This window comes from Pinus tabuliformis, chromosome 4_2, assembly GCF_031772625.1.
Source record: "Pinus tabuliformis cultivar Carrire ecotype Pingquan chromosome 4_2, CPIR1, whole genome shotgun sequence".
Lineage (NCBI taxonomy): Eukaryota > Viridiplantae > Streptophyta > Pinopsida > Pinales > Pinaceae > Pinus > Pinus tabuliformis.
The window spans coordinates 203,583,429-203,588,456 of NC_142304.1; the positions used below are offsets into that span (position 1 = coordinate 203,583,429).

General features: G+C 37.3%; 1 pseudogene; it reads right to left on the reverse strand.

The window, feature by feature from the left end:
- Window positions 1-739: 739 nt before the first annotated feature.
- LOC149168828 (putative glycosyltransferase At5g03795 pseudogene) lies at window positions 740-1,416 on the reverse strand (annotated as a pseudogene).
- Between the last annotated feature and the right edge of the window lie 3,612 nt (window positions 1,417-5,028).

Below are 5,028 nucleotides of genomic sequence, written 5' to 3' on the forward strand. Positions count from 1 at the left end.
CTAGTTGTAAGACATTAGGATCAACAAACTTCTCAATTATGTAGGGCTACGAGTAACAAATTCATCATTCCTCACTCTCTATAACTTTATATATATAGTATGCAGGGCTGCGAGGAAGACATATATAACTTTATATTTACACAAAACATCAATCTATATCTATATCAAACTCAGATGTGTCAAAACGTATATTTATATGAATGAGATTACATATATTTTTTACATATATATATATATATATGAATGAGATGCGTCAAAACTTTGAATTTGATTTCCTACCTATATTTTTTAGTAAGTCACCCTACATTGACATTTGCTAATCACAACTACTGACCGTGAAAAAAGCAACTGGACTTTATCAAATTGGAAGGTAGATGTTAAGTCGCCTCAACCAGATGGAATGGAGAATCATATGAAACATGTCGTATCTGGTAGGACACTCATTTATAACGAAATGTTTCTTCACATTGCTCTGCATCTCTACGTACCTCTCCATACCTATGGATTCCAGAATGCTCTTCAGCTTTGGGATGTCCGACAACGCAATCTTCACAGAGAATTCTTCCCACTTTAGCACATCGCTGAACGGAAGTACATAGTGCTCTGAAACTATGACGGGTACGCATTCGCTGTAGATAGCCTCCACAATGCGGGGACTGGCCACTTCATATCCGCTTGGACACACGCAATAGCAGTAGCCGTGGCCCTGGGCAAATACTCATGAATCTGGATTTCCTCATCACGACCGCGCCAATGTCTGAACAGGATGGGGCGCACAGGTCCATGGACCATGGTTACCACCAGCAAAGAAGGCCAGAATGGGACGCTCCGACGCAGAACGCGCGCCCTGAAATAAATGAACAGTTTCATCTGTCCTTAGGTTCATCTCTGGCAGGGGCACGCCTTTCATTGGATTAAATCCTTCTGAACTGTTTGCATTGCAGAGTACACGGATGGAGTTGCTGTACAGAAATGGATTTGCCAATGAAACAATGGGACCCTGTGATTATCACAAAAGAAAAAGACACTGTTGCTAAATCAGATATATATCAAATTTTGGTGCATGAGATCTTTTATTCGAGAAGACTTTTCATTTGGATTGCAGATAACTTCAGCAATTTGGAGAGATCCATGTCTACCTTACAAATTGAAGATGTAAATATTCTGTTTCCCTTTTAGATTATAACTTATAACCTTTAAACACATATTCTTGACCTTTAAACCTTCTGAATTATAAAAGAAATAGTTTAAAATATTGATTACCCAGTCATGGCAGGATAGCATAAAATGATCAGCACCAAGATTCCTGTTCCAGTATGCATACTTGTTGGCAACCACATCAATGTAGTCTTTCACGAACAGTCTCACTTTTGACATTTCATATACCTTTGGTTTGTAAAGGTATGCCACCATCATTGTTACACTGAAAGGGAGAAAGAAAACGTGTGCTTGGTCTGGATCTGAGGTTAGAAATGGTCTCTCAGCCAACTCTAGCTGGAAAATAAAACGCCCTTCCGTTGAATATATGCTTCTGGAGGGTCCGTTCTGAACTAGAGGAGGATCCCCTAGTTAATTAAGGGGAGGAGAATGGTTTTTCTGGGGTGAAGCTCAACTTTAAATGGGTAGAATATAAGTAAGGGGCAGAGAATGTTTTTTTTTCAGAAGAAAAAAACGCCAAGGGGCAGAGAATGTTTTTTTTTCAGAAGAAAAAAACGCCAAGGGGCAGAGAATGTACAAAGAAATCTTAGATTATTTGTCATCATTGTTATAATAAGAACCTGTAAGAGTAGAAAACCACTTCAGAATCCAATATAGAAGATGAATCAACATAACATATATTTCCTTAAAAGAGGTTATAAACTCAAATTTTAAGTGGGTGGAAGCTCAAATTCAAATGGGTAGAGTATAATTAAGGGGAGGAGAATGGTCTTTTTTTGGGGTGAAGCTCAAATTTAAATGGGTAGAGTATAAGTAAGGGGCAGAGAATGTTTCTCTCAGAAGAAAAAGGGGCGGAAAATGTACAAAGAAATCTCATAATTAGTAAAATGTTCCTGTAAGAGTAGAAATCCACTTACAGAATCCAATATAGAAGATGAATCAGTATGAAAACGTAAACGATCAGAAGCAAAGAGCTTACAGTAACAACCGCGAGGATTGCTGTAATTGCAGCAACAACCGCGAGGATTTCTGTAATTGCAGCAACAAGATGAGGTTTCATGACTTGAGGTGCAATTGATTCTCAATCTTGGCCTCTGTCGATCTTGGAAGCAGAACAATGGGAAATTCGAGCAAGCTAGACTGTCATGTTTGAGGGCACTGGCGCCTGTTCAGGCCCCCGAAGGAGGGAAAAAGAAGCACAAGGCCAGTACTGTGAGCGTGAGCAGTAATGAATTGATGAGAAAAACGGTTGAAAAAACGAAATTGATGCTGCTCCCCTGTAACTCATTATCATCGTCTGTACAGGAAAGGCTATCAACGTTATGATTGCCCTTTCGGCACAGATCGAGTGTACATCAATCTTCGTTAATGCCACTAATTTTTTCATCAATTTCTTCTTCACAATATTTGCAAGAAATGGTTGGCAAAAAAATGAGGGGCATGATAACATAGGACCAAGAACACCCTCTACCCTGAAATGGTATCAAAGAATAAGATCTAAAAGATTACACAGCAGAAAGGTAAGATGGAATTTTGTTAGAATATTTAATTGTTAGAATATGGAATTTTGTTAGAATATTTGGGATGGTTTTTGATAGTTTGCTTGAATTTAAATTTAGGAAGTGTTATTTATGCATGTATAAGTTAAGCTAAGACTAACATATTTATGGTTAATATTTTGAGTTTATTTAATTATATAGCTTCAAATAATTAAATTGATCGTAGTTTTTGATAATTCAGGTTCAATTTAAATTTAGGAAGTATCAGTTATAAGTTAAAAGTAATATTAATAGTTTTGAGTTTATTGAATTAAATAGCTTCAAACAATTAAATGAATCAATTTCATTCACTTAGCTATAATTTATTTTGTGCTATTGTGAGTGATTTCCTTTTTTGTCTATTTATCAAATTTGTCACTTATTGTGAACCTTTCACCTGTTATGGTAGAGTGTGCACAAGCTTTTGGTGAGCAAAATTTAACCATATCAAACTTATATTAAGAAAAATAAATAAAAAAAACACCCAAAATTTATAAAGGATAAAAGATATTGTAAAATTGAACAAAAAGAGACTTTCATTTTCAATAATCCATCAATCTCATTTCCAATTTTGAATGGTTAATGAGTATTATGTCTTTCATAAGGATGGATGTGAATCGTGAGAAAGTTAATGATTCAACACCCATTATTTGCCCTTTGCATTTAAATGTTCAAATCATGTATATTCTTATTGACTTCCATCTATTCCTTGATATGGTTGTAATATTCTAATTAGCAATGGCTAATTAGAATATTCGATTTTGCTCAATTTTACCTTCTATAGTTATTTGTAAATAAAAAGGTGAGGGAAAGGAGACATAACTCACTTTTAGAATAAAAAAGTCACTTCTTAGTAGCACAACGTTGTGACTTAAAGGGGAGCCAAGGGGGTCAAAGGACCACGCAGAGATGGGGCCCACGCAGACACTTGGAGGGACTGCGCAGATGGAAAGGGAACACGTGGCAAGAGGGGATTACGTTGGAGGAGGTGAGCCTTGGGATTGGGAGAGGCCAATGCTATAAAGGAGAGAGGAGCCCCCTCATTTTGTCATTCGATTATGAGCATTTGAGCTAGTCACTTCGACTTGGAGCATGTTGGCTGTTTAGCCTGTCTACAACACTGTTTAGTGCACTGAGTGTCTCCGTTCGGAGATCTCACCCTTAGCCCCGGGGGACTTCGAGTGCCTACTCGGGCAAGGTATTTTCAGCAGTCTTTTTGCAGTAGTTTTGATCTTTGGCATTGAGGTGGAGCTGAGCATTGGAAGACTGCGTAGTCTTGAGAGAGAGGGACGCAGTTCTTCTAGGAGCAGTTCCGGGTTAAGGATTTGTGGAGGAGTTGAGCTGGGATATTGAGCAAGGGATAAGCTCTTGCATATTGGAAGGGTTTGGCAGAGTTTTAGACAGTATTTTGGAGGATTCTACTCAGTGGCAGCATAGGGCCTTGAGGGATTACGTGATTCCCCAAGGGGGTGACTTTCGGAGGTCAGCCATTTCAGAAAAGCTTTCTGGGTTTTTCTGGGTTTTCTGAGTAGGGGCGGATTCCAGAGTTTCAACGTTTTTTGAGGAGGGGAACATCCTCAAATACTCATTTGATTTCCAGTAGTAGCAGCAACACGATAGTTTTCCAATAGCATCCATGCAGAGGCCATTCCTTTGTTATTCTAAGTGTATTTCTTCACTTTCCTGGTGCAAGTTGAGGTACCATCCTTCTGATCACCTCCTGTACTCATTCCATTACTTAGTATAATAAAATGGCTTAGCATTTCTCTCTGCATTTCTCGAGTATCTGCTTATATTTCATGCTTATATTATTATATGTTACACCACTGTTATTTTTATCATTTTGAGTTTCCCGATTATTATATTATTTGTGTGTATTTGGTTGGAGTTTACTGGGGTTTTGGGGAAAATCTCTAAAACGGGATATTACAATGGTGTACCCATCCATAACATAAAATCCATCACAAAGCTCATGCTTAGATAATCTTATCATTGTATTGGCATATCCAACATCTTCAAATTCATTTAATATAAGTTTTCAAGAAAAGTTTAATAACCTTATCTTTCTGAATTCCCACTTGAATTCATCTGATATGTACATCTTATCTCCTTGTCCATATGACCTTCAATTTCCATATTGAAATCCCACAATTGTCATAATGTCATTACCTTTGGTCTCTTTTCCTCCTCTCTTGACTTAGAAAAAAACCAAAATAATTAATCATGGGTTATAGGTGTAAATTACAATGGCATTGAAAACTTACTAACAAAAATCACTGCAAATGTATGGTGAATGACAATTTTAAATAGAACACAAGAAACATCTAGTGAA